The 23752-nt window shown below is 39.6% G+C and overlaps 1 protein-coding gene across 2 annotated transcripts in view; it reads right to left on the reverse strand.

Annotated features, from left to right (window-relative positions):
• LOC149068747 (potassium voltage-gated channel protein Shab-like) overlaps positions 1 to 17184 on the reverse strand; it is a 128759-nt gene extending 111575 nt beyond the window's left edge. For both annotated transcript variants that reach the window (XM_089250514.1, XM_089250513.1), the window contains exon 1: positions 16355 to 17184. The gene's annotated coding sequence lies outside the window, so the exon portion shown is untranslated. The remainder of the gene's footprint in view (positions 1 to 16354) is intronic.
• Positions 17185 to 23752: the final 6568 nt, after the last annotated feature.

Raw genomic sequence — 23752 nt, forward strand, 5'->3', positions numbered from 1 at the left:
GAGCCCACAAAGTTGTACGCAGAGGCTTTTGCACCACCACCAACAACATGCGGAGAGGTGCATTGCAATATAGGCTAAAACTGTCTATAGAGCTGAGGTCTCTTTTTGAGACCACATGAAGAAAAACGCCTTCTATCCATAAGGGGGGCCACATGATAAGATCTAGAGTACTATGATTTCTGAAAATAGGTCTAAGTATGTTTTGATGCAAGCTGCTACTTCCAGCTAAGTACGTGGTCTCTAAACATCACTTTGTTCGGGGATCATCATATAGAGTAAGCGATCACCCCCTTCCCGTTCAGTGAAAAAAAAAATGTTATTGGGGACAAGTGGGAAGGTGGGCATTCACTCCCCCCCCCCCCATTCACTATACACAATTTCTGCCGATCTGCTTTCCATCTTCATGAATTTCACAATAATCGCCGTGAAAGTTCACGGAAGCATCATGCAAAGTTAGCTGACGATAGGAGCATACAACACATTCGAAAATAACACTTTTGTGACAGTACCGGACTAAATCTTTCAATACCATATTCCCAGAACCTATGCCTAGCACATGAACTGTTTCGCCATTCGCGACTTCATCTTTATACGAATTATCTAATGACGTAAAAAAATTGATATCGTTACTCGTGGCATCAGAATCCACAACCCAGTTATCCGACAGTATGCCTAGTGAAAACAAGGTACCCTTTTGCTAAGCTGCACTCACTTTCTTTTCACTTAAGTTCCTGGACGTTTTCTTCGGATGATTCTTTTTCTACTCGATGCATTTCCTGCATCTGTTCTTCACGTGGACGGTCTTCTTGCAAAAATTGCACTTTATGGAATTTTTCTTCCCGACGTTGTTCGATCTGAACTTCACCATTCTTTCGGTGAGGATACTGCCTGGATACGCGTATTGCTGTCCTCTTTCGTATACGGCGATGACCTTTTGCTGGACAACAGCGAACATCAACTCAATTTCAGCACGTGTTTCCAATGCGGTGATCATCTTGTCGAAGCTCCTTGATAGGCTGCTGAGCCTATCAAGGCGTAACTCCATTTATCGGATAAGGATTCCTCGTCGAGGTCCCTCAGCTTGAGAAAAAGTTCTTGCATGCGGATGACGTGCTCGGGAACATTTCATTTTCGCCTTCTAGCTTTACGGAACAGATTGTTCGCATCAGGTGAACCTTATTGGTGAGGATGTTCATCTCGTGGTACTCCTTTAGAGCAATCAATGTGTCCTTTGCCGATTTCCGATAACGGATGTGAATGACTTGATCATCTTCGACAGTTGGTATGATATACGCTTGTACTTGGCTGTCGGCTTCATCCCATAGATCGAGGGCCCTTCGATTCGGTTTACCTTTATCCGACCTGTCGTTCTCGATGATTTTCTTGAAAAGTTTCTCTTTCATCAGTAGAAGTTTCACTTTATATTTCCAGTTCGATTGTTTGTATTTAGCTTGACTATACTGTCCTTGATGTTGACCATTACCGTTGCGAAGATTCCTGATGCGCACGATAAAATGAAAGGAAACTAAACTTCAATGAAGATACCATTACTGCTGTCCCGACGTGTGAAAAAATGCGCAGAAATGCGACCGTCTCTGGGCTAGGGTGACCAGATAAAGCGCCGGACAAAATCCAGGAAATCGTTGGTAAAAACCAGGAAAAACTGGGACATTTTCAAAACTATCATGTAGTGTTTAGTGGGCATTACAGTGTATAATTGCAGACTAACTATGTATTACGAAAATATCACACTTCATTTACACCGAGGCGCAAAAACGAGTAAAAAATTGGAATGAGAGCCATGGTTGTCAGACGTCTAGTATATACGTGATTGAAGGGCATATGCCATGAAGGGAGAGATTCGTTACATTACATACTCTGAACTTACTACTCGTAAATCGCTCCGGAAGTCCGTTCGTAAACCGAATTGTTCATTAACCGAAAACGTTTGTTCCCCACAGGAATCAATGTAAAACTGATTAATTCGTTCCAAGGGCTCCGAATACTTTTAGTGTGAACTTTCACAGCAGTGCTTCGCGCTGAAGTGGGTAACGTGAAACCGATTGAAATCATTAGATAAACACTGAAAACGCTTTTCCCTAGCAGAGAAAATCTTAACCTTACGAGATACCGGGCTTGTATCCCATATTGGAGCAAAATTGGAGTCATATCTGGTTTTTTTGAAAAGCAAAAAAAATCTCTTTTAAAACACACGAATATACACATAGTAAGAGGGGGAAAATGGTATTACTCCAACAGAAAATGTGACCCAAACGATCTTAAATATGGTGAAACATTATGCTTAGGTTTTAAACACCAGTGCGATACCTAACTCGAATATTATCGCGTAGTCATATGCCTTTGTTCCAGTTTTAGCATCATGACCCGGACAACAAACACCTAGAGATAGAGGACTCATGTTTAGGAGGTGATAACGCAACCCTTATTGAGAAGTGTCCAAATACTCGAATAATCAACTGTCATGGGTGTCCTAGCAGCTTGAAAATTACGGTTACCATCATTATTTTGAGAATGTAAGGTTGCATTATGTAAGGTTGACAGTTATGTCCTAGTAAACAAAACCATTCACGAAAGCTAGTGTCAGCTTTTGATGCTCCTCCAAATTCATTGGAATCGTCCCTACCCTTGAAGAAAAAAAGGCATAAACCCCACAAGGAATTTTTAAGACAGGTATCTTTTATTAGAGCACGTGACACTATGCCGCACTTCAAATTTTGCCGCCCTTCTTCCAAACTAATTTACTGGACTAATAGTTATGAAAATTTGCCACCCATCCAAACTTGCCGCCCTGGGTTATAGAGACCGGTTAGTCACCCTTTAAATAGGAACTTTGTGCGAACTTTGATTCAGAATATGAGGATGCATCTGTGTCTACGTAAAGGCAAAAAAAAAAAAAAACTTCACCACTTAGAGAATGCCACGGCTTAAAAAATTAACAAACACCAAATATTCCACTTTTGGCAACTTTCCGCAAAGAGAAAAGATAGGAAAACATTAACCGAAAACCCAGTGCACGGCGTTTAATGTGTTAATGGTCATTCTTTTTCTGTGTGACTCCTGAACTCAAGTCAATTTGAGTGAAAGCAAACTGGAATGCGCTGCATGTCTACAAAAAACCACATGGGAGCTGCATCTATGTTATTATTGATACGTCACTGGTAAGTTTTGATTCCATGTAATGATCGATAAGTAGGGATTCTTCCCAATTTTATCCACTATTTTTTTTACCCCAAAATGACAAATTCATTTATCACTGACTACAAAACCATATTGAGCCATCCCCATTGGAGTAGATATCAATAACAATTCCATCCTTTCTATCCGTAATGGATCGATTCAATCAATCATGGATTTTGACAGTCCATATTTTTAGCGTCAGGCTTTATATACCCGTCAACTTAACCTTCTGACCAATGCCAATTTTTTTTCCCCCACTCTTTGTAGATAATATTTTCCGCCAAAATACGGAAATTGGGGGCCCCGAAGGTTAAGGACAATATTGCATTGATATCGGCAGGGGGAAAAAAAAAAGACGTGATTTATAAGCTCGGAACATTGCATGCAAGACTCGAATTAGTGTACGATAGCGAAATTGAGTGTCTTGCTTTTGGAATATACTATCCAATGTCCGTCCCTTTTTTTTTTACGCCACTTATTGAGATTTCACTGTACGAGTCAATATGGTCACGCTACATGTTCGAGGGTTATTTTTCCATGGAAATATCAATTCAAATATTTATTGATAAAGCTTCAATATTTAATCGTCATAAATAATTTAGATACGTCCGTCGGTACCATACATGTGGATATTAATCAATATCAATGTGATAAAGTTTAGCAAGATCTTGATTATTTACAACTACAAGTATCTAGTTTGAAATTATACTCATTTTTATTTTTGTCGATGGAGTTTTAGTATAACAATATGTTCTATGGGGGGTCATTCAAGTATTACGTCACCATTGATGTGGTTGAGAGTGGGTTTCCGACTTGCTGACTTTCGATGACAAGGGGGGGTGGGGGGGAGATTTTGGATGATGCTTACGTCATCTACCACCCTTTATGAAAATATGAAATGTTCTTAATGACATCTTACTCGGTGCGCCAAAAATGAGAAAAATCTTTCGCTAGTTTGTGGGCACCTGAACTATATATAAATATAACATTCGCCCTAATGATAAATCCCTTACACTTCAGCGATCTCTAAATGTTTCACCGATCTCTAAATGTTTCACCGATCCTTCAAGTGCTAAAGAAATGTGCCCGGACTGCTTAAGTGCTCTGGAAATGTACAACGCATCACTCAAGTGATCCGTAATTATACCACGGATCACTTAAGTAACCTGGGAATGTTCCGCGGGTAACTTGAGTGATGTAGAACCGCACTGGGGGGGGGGTGCCGCTTAAGTGCTCTAAAATTGTGCTAAATGTCACTCAGGGGATCTCTAAATGTGCCACGGATCGTTTAAGTGCTCTGGAACTGTGTCACGGGTTACCTAAGTGACCTTTGAATGTGCCACGGGCCTACTTCAGTGATCTGAAATTGTGCATTTAAATGCTCTGAAATTTTGCCACGGGTCATTTAAACGATCTGTAAATGTGCTGCCTAGTTCATTTTGCAAAATTACGTTTGAGGGGGAATTACGTCAGATAACCTTCACGGTCACATTTGGTCTGCGGGTCAAGAGTTTACCATATATGGCTTAAATGGTGGGTTGCAACCAATTTCTTAAAGAAATTCTGAGTTCCAATAGCATTGAAATTAACAGAAATCGATTATAATAACATATAAAGGTATTTTCACTCGGAATTTTATTTTAAATGATTGTTACATTAAAAAAAAAAAAATCCGTCTGCCTCCCCCCCCCCCCCCCCCCAACCGCGTACGTTTCTGATCTCACCACTATGCGTTAGGAGGTAGGGACAGTGCTGACGGGGGAGGGGACAAAAATGACTAAAAATTTACTGACGTAATACTTGAACGACCCATATACGTAAAAAAACTTCACACTGGGACTACGGCCGCCACCTATTAAATAAAAACTATACCTTATAATTGTCCTGGTGAAATCGGTTGTTGGTTTTAAACCGGTGTGCCGCGTGAAAATGAAGAATAAGTGGTTATATGATGCCGTATATTTTGGTGTTAATTTTTTCCGCCAAAACAACGGTTAATATGTTTTCAAATCAGTGTAATATTGTGGAATTGAGTGTCTTGCTTTTCGGATATATATAGCCATTTGTTATGTGACCTAATCAGCATAGATTTTTTAATCTAATATAATTGTCAAATGTTCAAGAGTTACATAATATGATTCTGAGGAGTGTATTGAGGTTCTGTAAATTATGATGACTATTTGTAACCTTATACTTTATTTTTCTATTTTATAATTATATATTTTTTAAATATATTTGTCAAATGTTTAGAAATCATATTGAATGGTTTTGGTGACATTGTTGGAGTTTTTCATGTATATACACATATCATTTTTTTGTCTAAATGGAAATATATTGCAAAATATGCTGTAAACTTATGTTGTGTCAATCACTTTGTGAAACTGATTTGTTTAATATTGTAGATATTGGGAATGTTTGCAATCGACGAGATTTATTTTTGAAAGTAAGTGTAATCTGATGGGGTGGAAGATGTTTTAACCCCTGAAAATTGTTAACAGTATATCGATATTGTTCTGTATTAGTGAGAATATTTTATATATAAAGGGTTATATATAATTAAAAAAAAAAAATTTACTGGTGGTTGTTTTTAAGCAACCATTTTGCCATTGACTGATCAATATCTCTACCTAAGTAGAGAAACAAAGACGAAGAGGACGAGAGCTTAGTGCTCGGTACTTCGCATCAACTAGCAACGGCATTTTCGGATATACGTACTATCGAATGTCCGTTTCTATTTTTTCACGCCGCAAAATATCAATTTAAATATTTATTGATAAATCATCAATATTCAATCATCATAAATAATGCAGATATGTCTATCGGGACCAAATATCGGGATTAATAATTAATATGAATTGAGCTCTTTTGTTTCTGTATTTACAATTATTACAACTTAGCACAATCTAGTTTGAAATTATATTTTCATCCAATATTTTTTAATTAACATATTCGTATTCGATATGTTCTGAGACTATTTCCATTATTTTCAGATATATATGATGGAAAAAAAATACAAATTTTGTTTACATTATGAAAATGCAATTCATTTTTTTTTCTTTCTTTTCTAAAGCAGCGGTTTATGCTTCGAATGTCTTCCAGTAAATGCGTTGAAGGCTTGCGTAATTTAGAAGTGGGTAAAAAAAAAAGCGTCTGTTTACGTATCCCTTGAAAAGCGTAGGAAAGCTTTTGTATCCTCCCCCCCTCCCTTCCCTAAAAACGCGTAGGAGACTCGCTGACCTCTAGAAATACATGGCACGTGTGCGTTTACTAAGAAATGCATAGGCAAAGCTTACAGCATTGTATATTTGTGCCACAGCTACGATATATTTTACATTCATTTTATTATATTTATTTAACAAATCAATTGGGCACCCACTTACTTACAGCCACTTTTACCCATCTCACGTACTTTAAAGCAGTGGTTCTCAACCGGGGGCTATATGGCCCCCTAGTGGTACTGGGATACCTCAAGGGGGCCACGGAAGAAAATGGAAAAAAGGACCATGGCAGGTGGTTTAGAGGGCTTCAGAGAGCTGAGAAGAAAAATTAAGGTGTGAAGAAATAAAGCTTTTATATTAGTGAGTATACACTTACAGAATCCAACAAAACCACCCATAAAACCAGGGCCGTCTTAGGGCATGGACCTACCCGGGCCTCACCACCTACATTTTGCAACAAGTTCCCTAGGATGAAGTTTTTCGCAGGTCCCTGGCTAGATTTTTCACACCCCCCCCCCTTCTCTGTATTGAATTATAGTGTAAAAAACAAAAAATGATGAAAACCATATCAGGCCCCGGACTGTCCCACTCTTGTGAGGGGTCATGCCCGGGGCCCTCATGTCCATAGGTAAGGTAGGGACATTATGATATTTGTATAGTACAATAAATTTTGAAAATATATAGGAAATGTGTAGGCTGTTTATTTCCAGCTAAGTATGGGACTAACATAGCATCACTTTGCCTGGGGGAGGGGGGATGTTTAGACAGTTCTGATAGACCTCAGACTAGCGGGGAGATCAATAAATTCTAGGCCAGTGGTCTGGATGCCAATTTTCTTTGCAAAATTTTCGTTCAGTATAAATTCAATGAAAAAATTATTTCAATACGTATAAAGGATCTTGCTTCTAGATGAGAGTTGAAGACTCGGGGTAAGACGGGACCACGAGAAAAAAAAATGGTTCAAAGGGGGCCACGGGCAAAAAAAGGTTAAGAAACACCGCTTTAAAGTGTCAAGTTAGATAATTTGTTATATACTAGCTTAATTGTTTGAAAAACAGTATTTTTTTAATATTTTTTTTCTTTAATTAGAACTAAAATGACCTAGGAAATAATTTATGTCCCGATTCATCCTTTCCTTTAATCTTCGTGCTGAGGCAATTACGTTTCATCCTCAGGTGGTAAATAGAAATACATGGTACAGTTTTTTCATCCTTCCCCTCCCCCACCCGTTCGTATGTTGACATCTTGAACATGTACGTAGTATTCAATTTTTTTTTTTTTTTGAGTCAAGAGCACCGGTGCATGGCAATCATAAAAAAAACCACTATTCGAAATGTATTCACATGCTTAGATTATTACCGACATAAATAAGTTTTTGAATGTTTAAATCGCGCGCTGGTATCGATCTCACGAGTATAGAATCAAGCACATTGAAAGCAATCTTAGTACTTTGAACAGCACCGCGAGTTGTCATCAGCACGTAGATTTAAACGCGAAATTTTGCCGCAGAAATATCTAAATTTGAAGTTCTGAAGACCTGTTTCGGCTTTGGAAGAGCCTGAAGGAAAGAGAGGATAAAACAAAACACTTTTTATCAAATTGAGGATGAAACAGCACTGTGTTATGACTAGAGATGAATCGGGAAAGGATGAAACGCAGCCCAGACAATTTACATGATAATTTATTATCATTTTCTTATTACACTTTTCATAATATGGTAGATAAAGGGTTAAAGTGGTGTTCAACCAACTCAAAGCTTAAGGTGAATTCACACCTACAGACACAGCAAACATTCTTTAACACAAAAATGTCTGACCGCGCCGGCGCAGCCACTATACGATAGATATGAGTACGTTCATTGGTTTTATTGTTGAAGTGCGTTTGCCATGTCTGACACGACACGGTGAACGTCTTCGAAACTCGTGAATCTCAAATGTCTGCGTGTTTTAACTGTGTCGCCATTGTAGTAAAAACAATAACGAAAAAGAGGTTCTTCTTCGGCAGAATAGGACCTACAAAGTTTATTTTCTAGAGAAGCATTTCTTCCAAGAGATTTCAAGGAAAAACTCCATCATCAGGAAGACGTCAAGATTTCCATAAGCCTTTGACATATACTTCCCGGGTTCAGCAACACTTCGCAAAGTAAGTTTTTCACGGAGTTTCTTCACGTGGAAAATATTTAAGAACACGATTGACTTTCAACAACGACGTACAGTAGCTTTAATCATCGTCCTCGACTCAATACGCAAACAATTTGGAAAACATTTTCAGATTTTCAAGTTTAAAGTAATTGAATAAATGAAAAAAATATGTAGTTCGAGGTTTTTTTTTAATTTGTTTACTAAATCGCAATTAAATATTCATACACAGGATGTTCTGTTAATGGACCGACAAACTCGGACGTTTGTTATTAGACATCAAAGGGAACAAAAATTGCAAAGGAACATCGTGTCGTAAACCACGTTGAGAGGGTGAAAATCGCGTGCAGGTCAAGCTAGAAAAAAAGTACAATAATAGCTACAGAAAGATTTGATTAATTATTACAAGAGTTGATGGAAGTGGCGGCCGCTGACGTCATTCCACAGTCTACAACGACGTAGCAACGATTCCCGGACGTGCTGGACGATACCAGGTCTGCTTTTGATGCCTGCCGCAGCGACTACAATCCGCGCTATGAGATCCTCCGGTGTGTCCGCAGGCGTCGCATAAGCAAGTGATTTAAGGTGATCCCATAGGAAAATGTCACACAGTTTGAGATCCGGCAAACGTGGAGGCCAAGCAACGGGTCCCGCGCGTCCAATCCACCTCCTTGGGTATGTAACCTCGCGGGAAAACCATCATGCATGAACCACATGCCTCGCTGCACTGCGGCCAGCAAACTTTGCAGCAATTCCGGGGGAGGAAGTTTTGCAGAAATACAAGGTACGTTGCTCCATTCAGGCGTTCGGGCAGCAAGTACGGCACCAAGAGATAATCACCGAGGATTCCTGTCCCGACACGTTGACACTAAACCTCTGTTGAGATTTCCACCGTACACTGGCATGGGGGATTATCCATCGCCCACGTGTGTGCATTATGTGTGTTGACAATGCATTCTCGCGTAAAGCTGGCGTCGTCGTAAATAAAACAGTGGCAGGAAATTGAGGATTCGAATGTGTGGTGACATCAAGCATACAGCGCACAAACTGTTCACGACAGGGGATAGTCATCTTTGGTTCTTTGGTTAGAAGTTGTACCTTCTGGATGTGGAAGGGGTACATCTTTTCACTGTGCAGAACATTGCACACATCCGTGTGCTGAACATCGAGTTCAGCTGCAACCGCTCATGTACTTGTCGACGGGGAATCGGCCAACCGTTGCAGCACGGTTTCTTCCATTTGAGGAGTGCGTACTACGCGGTCTCTCTGCATCTCACGTCGTGCTGGGTGGAAGGTCCCCGTCTCCCGTAGTAGTCGATCGATCGTGGCGAAGGTAGTATGGTGCGGACGCCGCCTCATTGGATATTGCTGTTGGTACATCCGTTGTGGTACGCACCCATTGTCATCTGTTCGATCCTAAATCAGATGCATATCATCGTATTCCTCGTTTGTGTAATCAGCCATCACGATACTCATTGAAACAGACAACTAACTGCTACACGTGCTTACTACCGCACTAATTTACGTCGTCCGCAGAGCGTGATCCTACCCCCAGCGCATGTATTTTGCGACGCTGCTTCCGTCAGATATGGTGAACGAACCCACGAACGCATTCAGCGATCAACTGACATCCACCTTTCGTCTCCTCTGAACTCAGAGCCTGCATGCGTTTTTCACCCTCAACGTGGTTTGTGACACAATGTTCCATTGCAATTTTTATTCCTCTTGATGCCTACTAACAACCCTGAGTTTGTCGGTCCATTAACAGAACACCGTGTATATATCCCAAGAAGCAAATATTTGCCAATACTGTGGTTTATAATCACAAAAAAATTAAAATATATAAATATACAGTCGAATCCCGTTATAACGAACACCAAGAGACCGGAGAAACCACTTCGTTATAATGAAATTTCGCTATAAAGAAATTCCATTGTTCCTATCCAATCTTATCTGGGGGTTTGGAAAAGTGTTCGCTGCAACGAAATTTTCGCTATAACGTCATTCGTTAAAACGGAATTCGACTGTATAAACTTTTGATGGAAGAAATTATAAAATCAAATCACACAAATAATCGTAATACAAATTTGAGTTAAATTAGAAGTACAAAGTATTCATGCAACAGTGAACAGTTATGTAGAGCGCCAGACCAAATTCAATATTATAATTTAGGGACTACATCTTCATCATGGGGATCACCAACGGCGTGATCGCTTATACTAACTTATGAAAGAATTCACCTCTCCAGCTTCTTTTTTTTCTTTAAGATTACTGCAAGTTGACAGAATTTCTCAGAAATAACATGAATTAATTTTATAATTTCCAGATTTTTGAGCTTTATTTTAAATATCCTGTTGTACACTCGACCATTGCATGCAGAATCAGTCGTTTCATCTCTTCATCTCCTTTGACTTTTCAAACCATCATGATGTACGAATTATTCTGAATATTTTACAATTTTATGTCATCATCTCTGTATTATTCATATCCTAACTCCCCTTTTTTTACACGTATTACAATCTCTTTATCAAAATTATAAAAATGCAAATAATTGCTACTAATGCATACAATTATGGTGGGTGCATTTAAAGAGAACACAAAAAATGTTACACTATCAAAAATTATATAAATGCGATTAAATGAGAACAATTATGATGAATGCAATTAAAAAAGAACATACAAATACTACATTAAATGAGATTAAATGCGATTAAGATGAGATAAATGCGAATGCTTAAGATAAATTCGAATGCTTAAGATGAATGCGATTATATGCTAATACTTAAGATAAATGCGATTATATGCTAATACGTAAGATAAATGCGATTATATACTAATACTTAAGAGACAAATGCGATTATATCCCAATACTTAAGACAAATGCGATTATATGCTAATACTTAAGACAAATGCGATTATATGCTAATACTTAAGATAAATGCGATTATATGCTAATACTTAAGTATTAGTATATAATCGCATTTATCTTAAGATATAATAAATGCGATTAATATGAATATAAATGCTACATTAGTAGAAACAATAATAATGACTAAAGTACAATTATTTCTACACTATTTACAAGGTATCTCTCTACACGTACCCTAATACTTACTTCAATAGGACCAGTGAGCCTCTTTAGCATTCCTTTCTGTACTGAATCGTGAGAACGTTCTTTGGTCACAAGTGTTTTAGTCCTTCATCATGATTATAAGCTACAATGTCTTGAAATGGTCAATATTTGAATTCTGCAATTTTTCGTAAAAGTTTCTTGAAATACTTTTGACGAATTTGTATGTATACGGATTAACCTTTGAGTTCGTTGCGTAATTCGGAAACTTTGTAGAGAGCTCCGTTCAAAACCTTATTCTGTATAATTTGAAGTGTGTGCTAATGCGGCTAAAATGCGTACGATACGCCTATTACCGTAAAGCCGGGCTACTTCGGTTCATTTTTCAAGAATTTCAAATTCGCTTTCCAATAAACCCAATATTATTACTACTTTTAAATTCTGGTAACCTTTTTTATGTTGATAGGCTATCATATTATGTATATGTAAATTTTAAAAAAAAAGGCGTTTTTTTAAATTTGGCCCAAAATGTTTTAATTTTTTTTTTATTATTGCTCTTGTATGTGCTTATCTTTGGCTCATTGCACTTTTTCCTATCTTAAAGCATTAAAAGAAAAGTTTGGGTAGTTTTTTTTTTGAACCTGGGCTTTTGTGTAATACGACAAATCGATCAAAAAAAGACCTCTTCTAAGAGGCTTTGAGGGTTCTGCCTAGGGTTCCACGAGGAACCAATAATCACACATTTTGTCACGTGACAAGCAAATGCTAATGGGTTCATCTACGTCGGCTTTCAATTGTATTATCTAACCCAAAAGGTAATTCATTTCTAGCAAATGCTAGTTCTTCCTCAGCAGTAAAAACTATGGGATGACCTGGTTTGCTAGAGAAGGTATTTTTTAAGTAGTTATTTATTATTGTAGGTTTGTTTTTTAATGGTGCTTCAAGGTATTTTAAAATTATCTGCAACTTGCCTTTGGTTTATTTCAGCAGATCTAATTGCATCTAAACAGTTTTGAAGGTGCTCATTGCTGTAGTCTGCACATAACTTCGACTTCAAGGCTAACATTTGCATTTATACGCTATCTTCCCAGTCTGGAAACAAAAGCTTGGAATAGGATAGACATTTAAAAAATGAACATAATTATTCAATGTTACAATTATGTTTTTAAGTGACAGCAAATTACCAAGGATTGCAAAAATACGACCAATCAAAATGTTGGGCCAAAGTAGGGTGTATTTTTGAAGCTTTTTAACCAGAGCTTACATTTTCAATTAATGTTTGCGGAAAAAATGAAAGATTATACGAAATTTTAATACCACTACAATTAAAGGCATTAAATTGTATTTTCAATTAGGCAAAGAAGGGTTCCCCAAGGTCAAAGTAGCACGCGTTTATGGTATGTTGAAGGGGGGAAAAGTATATGCATATACAAATGGTGTCTGGGTTTTGGAGTGCTACTTCAATCAGAAATTAAAAGGTAGATTAATGGGTTATGCAGTTACGGTACGATGTGAAAATAAATTTTTCAATACCATTTATTGTACGAAGTAGATTGACAGTGAGCTGCATATCATACGGCACTCTAGCAAAATTTTCAAGTATTTTTTCATTAGTTGAATAAATAAAAATTCAAATATAGTATATTTTTGTCTTTTCCCGGCTCCATTCCAACAAGAGATGATTGATCTGACGGATGTGTCTCGTGATCGTTGATTGGTTGGAAGATTGTTTTGATCCCGGCAGCTAGGTGAAGGGCGTGGTTATAGGTGAATGGGAACTTTTCAATGCCTACTTATCCAGTAAATCAATTAGGGACACCGATATCGAATTATTTTTGCATGAAGTGTGCCTCCGACGTCACTCCAGTTAACCGAAATTCCAATCAAGTGCCAACTAATTCATCGCGTCAATTAAGAATACGACGAGATCGCTTACAATTTATAGCCATATGTTCTATCGTCAAATTATAAGGAATCTAGCTGATTTTGAAAGTGTGCGCAACGTGTTGTCGGGTAACAAACCCGGAGGAATGATTGAACTATCTTTCTCTTCGATATATGTACAACTTCTGTTCACGAGAAAAAAAAACATTCTCTGAAATCAGAAGCTTGGTGACCTTTCAATCACGTGATCTCGGTTTGATTCAAACGCTATACACAACGAATAGTCCCGTTTTTAGGTAAATTATGTTTTTTTTTTTAAGGTAGAAAAAGATCTCACCTATGGTTAAAACAATAATTACATGCCCCATCCTGGAACCGCAGGAACCTTTTCCAGACCACCACCACCCCCCCTCCCCCACGGGCCAGGATTTTTACAAGTCTCCCCCCCCCCCAACAATGAATTCATAAATTCTTATCGTTAAAAATGAGAAATTAATAATATTTATCCCAACTAATCGATGCCAATGTCATGTCAGACCGCATCCCTCCCTTCATTGTCAGGCGATGAAATTCCCTAAAAGCAAGTAGCAACATCTTTGTTGTTCGGCGTGTAACATGAAAATAAACAATAAGCTTTGTGGTGTGATATTGGCATAAATTTTATGCGCCACAATATTTTTGTTTGCCACAGAATTTCAGCAATTTTTTGTGTGCCGAATATGAACATAGTTGAACTTGAAACTAACGTGGGGTAGGATATATTGTGGCACACAACCCACTATGATGTGCAATTCTTTTATTTTTTGTAGATGGTAGTAGTTCGGTGCAACAATAATATGCTCTATTATTACAAACGAGAGAAAAGGCTTTACGCTAGGACCACTGCTGCCACCTATCAAATTTAAAAAAAAACTATTATAATTTTCGAAGTGAAATTGGTTTTAAACCGGTGTGCAGCGTGGACATGAAAAATATGTGGTACGATGCCGTGTAGTTTTTTTTTTTACATTTCATACCGGCGTAAATTTTATGCGCCACAATACCGGTTATTATGTTTTTGGTTCAAAGGCAACAGATTTCACGGCAAACATAAAAAATAGCAACAGATACTTTGGCGCATAAAATTCACACCGGTGTGCAGCATGAAAAATAATAAAAAATGATAAAACACATTGTTCGTTTTCATGCTGTATACCGTAACAGCACGCCTTACAACTGCTTTAACGCCAACAACGGACTTTACTAACATAGCTTTGTTTTTGATAGGTGGCAGCAGCGGTTCCATATTTTTGTGATAAATATTTTTTCCACCATTTTGTGTAGAAGAGAAATGTGCACTTTTGCAGCATATTTTTCAACAAATAATGTAAAAACAATGAGAAAATTGTTTTCTCATCCAACCTCTCACGCCCTTTAAACCTCCCCAAAGAACTGTGAGAAACAACTTAGAGCAAACAAAAGCACATTTTCTAATTAGCATGGTCCATAAGCCTAAAAAAAATATCAGTCTGATGAGAAGGTCCTACATCAGAAGTCTTCAACCTTTTTTCCAGCCGCGAGTGCTGCCTGTACCCATCATCAAAAGAAGAATACCCTTAAGACAGATTTAACATACGAATGCATGAAATGACGATTTCAATCCTTGAATCAATTCCACTAAATTGTTTTATTGGAATGTTGATCAAGTGCTCGCGACCAAGAAATCGGACATGAGCATACAGCACTTCGGGTACTTCAGAGAGCACCGTAGTGCTCGTGAGCAACGTGATGCCTGTGCTCCCTGTTAGCATGGCCGTATTGAGGTATCTGCAGCAGAGCCGTTTTTAGTGTATCATGGCCCCGGGCGAAGTAATTTTCTCAGCGCCCCCCCCCCTCAATTCACTGGAAGTACCACCTCTCAATTAACATACGTAATTACTACTTCGCGGCAGAGTCTGGAACAAAGTGTGTACCTTAGTCAAAAAAAAAATCGAGGGGCTGGAAATTTTTTCAAAAAAATTGTCTGGTGGACCGCTTGAGAATTGGGACTGATAAAGGGACCTTATGGGGTCGGCCAACTTTTTTCTGCTCGTGGGTCAATATAATGGTCAACTGCTGCGTCACGGGCCGCTCCTGTGAAGCTACTTTGGCACCACAGGAGCAGTATAAACTGCACCATCGCTTAAATTAATTATTAAATTATTTCCGTCACTAGAAATAATTTGCAAGGAGTTTGTTAATCAGGAAATCTGCTGTTGGAACCGATAGCCCAAATGATGATTTAATTTAATACACGGAAGGTAGTTTTACCTTGTCGGGAGCAGCAAAAAAATCACTTTGCGGGCCGCATGTGGTCCGCGGACCAGGTGTTCGCCCTCCCTGCCCAAGATTATTAGGGAGATCCGAGGCAAAATCTCATCAGAGGCCACCCCATTATGATCCACTGCATTAGCTCAAAACCTCCGGTCAAACCCATGCCCCCCCCCACAAGGTTGGGGCTGACGGGGCTCCAGCCTGGGACAAATTCTGTTATTTTTTGTGTTTTGTTTACACTATGAATTGTGAGTGAAATGTAATGATTGAAAGTTTTTAGCTGAAAAACTTCAGCTTTTAAACTCACTATACAGGGGGGCCAGGCCCGTTATTTCCCCCCGGCTTTTGAAAATACACTAAAAATGGTATGTATATATATACATTGAGTACATGTTCTTTGCCCCCCCCCCCCTTGGAAAAAGTTAAAATGACGGCCCTGAGAGGGGGCGTTCAAAGATCTCATCCTAGGCCCTACGGTTAAATCTCAACATGAATAAAATTTCGCTGAAAATCAAATTAATCATGAAATAATGAATTCACAAAACGTGACTTACCCTACGTTTCACAAAAATTCCAGGATACGATAATTACAACGCACTGTCCAGCAGTGTTGTTATTATTTTCAGTAAACACACAGTCACGAAGACTTGATCCGTACGACAGAAGAATTTTCATCAACATAGCACCACCACCACCACATGGCAGCGACAGACATGTCTCAGAGATGCAAACGTCATTCAGGTGTCACAATCTTTAAAATCTAAGAAGTCGCATGTTCCGTCATGATGAGATTTTTTTTCAAACATCCCTTGCACAGAATAAACTTTCCACAATCACGTCATTTCAGATCCCTTTCGGCCTGGATTCTCCATGTTAAATTTAAAAATAAATTTTTTTTTAGTTCGTTCCACAGGCAAAACACTTTACTTAGAAGTTGTTGTTTTTAGAGCGTCATATTATTATTATTATTTGCGCATAGGCGGAAAATCAACAACGCAAACTTTCACGTGCGACGAGGCTCGTTTGCGGCCTACTCGCTAGTCAACTAGGAGTAGGAATGAAGCAACACATTCTTTGCAAAAGGGACCATATTGCCAGTTGGGGTGACGAAAGGAGAGAGAGAGAAGGGCAGCGCGAGTGTGTGTACCTAAAAATATCCACCCGCGGACTCGCTGAGCCAAGCCAGTCAACAACACTCAGAGACGAGATTTAGGTGAAAATAAAAATAAAAATGACAATAAAATAAACAAAAATTCAGTTTTTTTCTCTCCCAGGGGAGATGAAAGAAAGAAAAACAAGCGCGAGACGCTCTTTCAACAGTTTTACATGAACGTTTAACGATTAAAAACAACCCAAAAAGAATTCCCCCGCACAAAGAAGAAAAAAAAAACAAACTTTTACACAGAAGAAAACTTCACTCACTGAGAGAAACACGTTCAAAACAACGGCATCGCCAGAGGGCGCCACGTCCAGTCGGTCCCCTCCCCCTTCCTTTCGGTGTGTCAACTCCCTTCACACACACGCCATAGCGTCTACTCCGCTGTCATGGCAACCAAACTAAAAATTATGTATTAAATGCAAAAATAACGTCCCTGGGGAAAATTAGCAATAAATGGGAAAAAAAACGCCGTGTGTGCTCGTTGAAAAGGGATTTTTTTTTTTTTAAATTTCAATAAATTTCGGCTTTACAAAATATCTGGGTTTGTTTTGGGGGGGGGGGGGGGGGGGCACTTTCAAGAAATCGAGATATCTCGTCGATGACGGTGAGATATTTAAAAAAAAATACTTGCGAACAGGGGTGGCTCTTGACAGTGTCCGTCTTAACGCACGGCCTGAGGAAGTCAAGTGCACAGGGAGCCTCATGAAGCAGGCATTATGCCTGCCCATCAGGGGAGCCCATGATGCTACTGAGAGGCGGCTCGCTCGAGCTTACCTGCCGCCTGGTTGCAAAGTCTCCTGTGCCTTCCTTAAAGACGACTCTTGCGGGAGGATGACGGGGATTCAACCTAAGAAGCCCTGGGGATAAACCTGATTTTTTTTTTATTTAATATAAAACCACCCATTAATTCAGCAAAGTATGCATGACCATACGTCTTGCTTTTAAAAAAACTGTTCGCTCTTCGGCCAGGATAATTTTATCGCTCTTAATTACAAGTTTCCTTGCCTTCATTTGACCGTTCAGGAAAAATTACTGGATGGGGGCATCAAAATACATTATTGCCCCCTTGTGGGAGAGTACGTTCTTAATTCTGATATTACGGTTCCGGGCATGGCTCCCACAGAGCCCCCCCCCCTTCCGCCAGACTTTTCACTGGCCCTATAGTGTATTTGTAGCACGAAAAAACAAATTATTGTAGTAACTATCCCGGGCCCAGGGCTCGAGCCATCTTTGTGGAGGGTGGGCAATGGTTCCATACCCTGTCTGTTCCCTCAAATTTTCACAACATAATATGGCGTAAAAGCGTGATGTCATGTGAATTTTTAGTATTGCCAATTTTTAAAAAGTTGGATTTCTGACTAAACCCTAAGCTGACACCCCCTTATAACCTGCCGCTTGTGTGCATCGCACCCCCTTGCAATCTCGCTTAAGCCGCCCCTCAGTAGCGACAATGAGATCCAGTACTATGATTTTCGAGAGTAAGTATGAAAGTTGGTTTTGGGGCGACTTTCAGGCAATCGTGGATCCGGAAATGGGGCTATAACACCTCCCAGTGTCGGATAGTATTAAGTAAGCCCTCATCTAAGGGCCCAAAAATTATGTGGTCCTTGTCAATTGCTCGAATTTCCTGGTGAAAAAATGAGGTATTTGCCAAAATGGCACCTGCTATTTAACATGCATAGCACCTAATCCTATTATCGTGGAGGTAGGTGCTCCCATGCACTAGAAAAGGCCCTCCGGCCGTGCTTGGCGGACCCATACGTTAAGACAGCTCAGGGGTAGTTTATTAAAGAATCGGGCAATATCTCGTTCTTCAATTCAGAAACAAAGAAAGTGAGTGAAACAACACTCAATGCCTGACTATGAATAAATGCCCTCAACTGAAAAACACCGGAGGTGTGATTCTGTTTTGGTGTGAAAACAATCGTTGTTCATTGTTGGTGTAGTGGCGCCATCTGCTGTAAACATATGTAAGGAATATAGCCAGAGATGCGGCCATGCGTTTTCATGTCCAGGTTTAAGGGGATTTTTGTTAACCCTACTTCAACGCTTTCTCTCGCACATTGAGTACTTAAATTATTAATGATATCATCGTTACACATTGAAACCCGTAGGCTAAAAAAACCTTGCTGAGCTAAATAAAATCTTTTATTTCGGTGGTACCAAGGATCTCCTATTTATTTTCCTGATAGTGGGCACACTGTATTTTATTTTCTCTATACAGACCTGTCGTTTCCTCTGCGCACAGAATTTCTTATATCTATGCGGAATGCCAAATAACACATGCTACCTCTTATACAATGTAGGAAATTCTTTTCCAGTGGAGTAAAAATCTCTATGTACGCGGAAGCGTTCTCAGCCTTTAAACATGCATGTTTTGCAAACTCATTCACCTTAAAAAATAGTGCCTTTCTTAGTTACTTTTGTCCATAACCAACAAACGGTTAAAAATAAAATTTTTTCACCCAAAAAATATGCCTTTTAAAAAATATCTATACAATACAGCAGTGGTTCTCAACCCCCTTTGGAAGCCTGCGGCCATTTTGTTCATTTTTTGTAAATAGAAGGACCGGCCAAACACACGACTAACGGCAAATGAATAGGAAAAGGAGGAAAAATAAAAGGAAACGGCCAATCACTCGCGGCACGAGTAGTTGAGGAAACACTGTAGTACAGGATGTATTATATTGGAAAACATCATTCAACTGGAGCCCCTTCTGCCACCTATCGAATAAAAAACACAACTGTTATAATTCTCCGATTGGAATTGGTAATCAGTTTTTGATTGACGTGCCCCATGGGAAAAAAACAGTTTAATATGATTTTAGTAAATATTTTTTTTTCGAGCAATAATGTAGATCAGGAGTTGCTAACTTCTTTCTGTTCGCGGGCCAACATTGTGGTCGGCTATAGCCTCGCGGGCCGCATCAATTCGGTGTATACGCCACTCCATTATTAATTGAATTAATTAGTTAGTTATTAAATTAATTTCGTCACTAGCAATAAGCAGTTTGTTAATCAAGAAATCGATTGTTGGAATCCCCCGATAGTTCAAATAATGATCACAAATTTAATTTTTTCACGATATTTTTACCTTGTCGCGGGCCGCACAAAATCACTTCACGGGCCAGCTGTTGGCCACCCCGATATAGATTAAATTATCAAATTCGCTGCAAAACTTTAACAGTTAATGTTTGTGTGCAGTAGAAAAATGTTAGTAACACTTGTAAAGTGAAACGCATCCAAACCAAAAACAGTTCGATTCCAGTTTTATATGCTTTTGATTACAATTACAGGAGGCCTAGGGGGGACCAGACTTTGCGAGTGTTACTAACGTTATTCTAGTATACACAACTGTTGTTTTGCAGCAAACCTGATACTTCAATCTATATTATTGCTCAAAAATATTTTATTATATATATAAATACACTGCTGGCCACCGTAAATGCAACACCCTGAAGGAAGCATGCAAATAATATGAAATTTACAACATGCATTAGCGGAGGTGAGATATGCAAATGATTAGAATTTCAGCGCAGACGCACATCACGCGCGCCTGTGTCGCCACTTCAAAGCGCTATTTAAGGCTTGGAGATTTCGACGATTTGAAGTACGGCAATTGTGTTTTTCTTGTGGTTTTTTAAAAAAAAACGATCAATTATGCCTCGTAGAAAACAGCGATCACCTTTTGATCAAGTATCCGAGTTCGACAGAGGAAGGATAGTGGCCTACCGAGATTGTGGATTATCTTTCAGGGAAATCGGTAGTCGTGTTGGACGAAACCAAACAACTGTAATGCGGATATATGATCGTTGGATGCAGGAGGGTACGACGGACCGACGTGTTCGATCGCATCACGTGATGACGTGCGTATGGCAGTGACAGATCGCTCAGCCACATCACGAACTATAGCACAGCACATTCAGTCTGTACCGCATCATCCAGTGTCTGCGCGTACCATTCGACGCCGTTTACAGCAGAATGGTCTGTCCGCAAGACGTCCATTGCTTCGTTTACCCTTGACGCAGAACCACAGACGTCTCCGCCGCCAATGGTGCGATGAAAGAAGGATGTGGACGGCACAATGGAATGAAATTGTCTTTACTGACGAGTCACGCTTCTGTCTGCAACACCACGATGGTCGGATTCGAGTCTGGAGACACCGTGGAGAGAGGATGCTGAACAGCTGCGTTATGAACAGCGGCGATATTTTTTCATGGTAAATATGTTTACAAAACATAGACGTTTGGAGTATGAGAATAACTGAGAATGCTTCCGTGTAGGCCTACATAGAGTTTTTAACTGCACAGAAAAACAAAAAAATCCCTATAGGGCTATGAGGTAGCATGTTATTTTGCCATTCTTCGCAGATATCGAAATTCGGGATCGAAATGCGCGGAGAAACAGGTTAGTGCAGTGAAATAAAAGACAATATGCCCCCTCCCCCGGAATAAAACAAAGCTAGAGGACGCATTTCATGTCGCAATAAAATGTTTCTTTTCCCCGCGAGCATCTGTGTTCATCATGTGCCCCCCCCTCCTCCGGGAGACAGCACTCCCCCCCCCCTCCCCAGACTGATACATTTATTGGGATCTCCTCTATAGGAAATTTATAGCGTAAAAAAATTAGATTTGTCTCGGGACAGCCGTGCTACAGCCCTGCCAGCCCCTCCCTTGGGGGGGGGGTCATATGGGGATCCAGCTGAATAGGAGTTCCCCGATAGATCTGGAACAATGATTTATGACAATAAATGTGTATATCAAGAGCAGAGACGTACGCAGGGGGGCAATGGGGGACCGTGCCTCCCCCCAAAAGCGACCAAAAATTAAAAACATTAAAAAAACATTTTAAATATCGGAAGGATATACCTACCAATTTCTGTCAATTTTAATGCTTTTTTAATGGGGATAACTCAAAATTTCTCTCGAAGACAATTTTTGTGGGCCCCCCCCCCCATGCACAGGTCGATCCTGCGTACGCCCCTGATTAAGAGGTATTCCAAACTCTCCTCTTTCATTTTACTCTGGGGTTATCATACTGTTGAGACGGCAGTAGGGACACTTTTTTCTTTTTTTTGGATGAATATTCAAAAATTTGTTTGACTTCCATAGAACATCCCCATTATCATCAAGGGTTCCGCTTGAAACCACGTTGGAAACCCCTGGCGTAGAGGGCCTGCATTATAAACGATATCTGATACAGTGATTTTCGGGAGTGTGAAAAGTGGTATAGGTGAAGCTTACAAGCAGGCGAAGATTTAAGAAGGGGCATACATGACCCTAAGGGAAGGAGCGATTGCACCTCCCAAGAGCTAGATAGGTGAAGTCTTGGGCTCAGTCGAGCACGGCCAACACCAGCTAGAGCAGATTCTGCTCTAGTTGGTGTTGGCACGGTCCAGGGAAGCGCTCCGTGATAATATCTAGTACTATAATTATAGAAGATAAGAATGGAAGTTGGTAGGTGATTCTTCTAGGCAGGCGCAGATTCAAAGACTAACGGATTCAAAGACTAACGATCCACCCTCCCACGAGTCGGAGATGGCATGAATTCGTAGGCTCAGCGGAGCACGGTCCAGAGGTGTACGCAAGGAGGGATAAGGAGCTAGGACTACTCACTCCCAAAGATCAACAAAAAATAAAAATATTTCCGAATATTATTTTTTTAAAAAATTACTTATCGAAAGAAAATACCTTTTATGTGCTATTTTAATATATTTCTGTTAATTTAAATGCTTTTTGCAAGTTGACAACTCAAAATTTCTCTGGATCAGATTTTTCGTGCCACCCCTCCCCCCAGACCTTTTGTGCCAACTCCAAAGGTGGATCCTGCGTATGCCTTTGCCCTTCCCCCCCCCCCTCCGAAAAAATCCTGCATACACTACTGCAAATGACAACTGTATAATAAAGTGACAAATCTAGCGTCCGCTGTTGGCAAATTTTTAGACCCGTATTTAGTTTTGTTGTTGAAAGAAATCCGACTTCGAAACATGAATTTCAGTGTACATAATCCTCATACTCTTACATGTGTTCATTTATGGGACAGAAATTCATAAAAATTGAAAGAAGTGGCATATTTGCATGCGGTTTCGAAAAAGTTATAATCAGGGAGGATTTTTTGTGGAACTTTAACGCGCATAAGAAACCCCCATTTTACCAAAATTGGCTCCCAAAAATAAAAGGGTGTTTTTACATACGGATAGTATTATAGATATATTTTTTCAACTTTTCCTTGACTTCAAGTCCAAAAAATCAGGGGGGGGGGGGTTAATTATGTTAAAAAAACAGTTCAATTTTTTGTAGATAGAGGGTGTAGCACGAAAGCAAATCACTGGAGATATGCAAATCAGAGGGGGACTCGATAGATTGCCCTCAAAATCTGAGGATTGGAACTTTCAACGCGTTCCTCCTAACAAGTCGATTGCCTTCACAATAAATGAAAAGAGTTACTTGTAATTCTTAAAAATATGGTGAGGGCAAACAACCCGTCTTTCTGAAAGTGTGGGTGCAATTGACCTACATCCAATCAAAGTCCTATAAAATGCAGGATGTACGATTAGCAGCTCACTTCTGAAATTTCCTGATGCTGGTGTTTTACCTCAGCCACGAATCGCCGGCTGAAGCTTCGCGAGCGTTTCGGACACAAAACAGATGGAAGCATGGGCTGAGATACGGGAAGGGCAATGCTCCAGTCCCTTCATCGTTAATATACGATGTCTATCTCTGCCTATGGATCGAAGAAATATCCACTCCTGTTAGACTTTCATGCAGTGCTCTCTATCGACAAAATATTTGTA

Source organism: Pholcus phalangioides, unplaced genomic scaffold (genome assembly GCF_987345545.1).
Source record: "Pholcus phalangioides strain wild (caught in Gottingen) unplaced genomic scaffold, Ppha-v1.0 ptg000024l_1, whole genome shotgun sequence".
NCBI lineage: Eukaryota > Metazoa > Arthropoda > Arachnida > Araneae > Pholcidae > Pholcus > Pholcus phalangioides.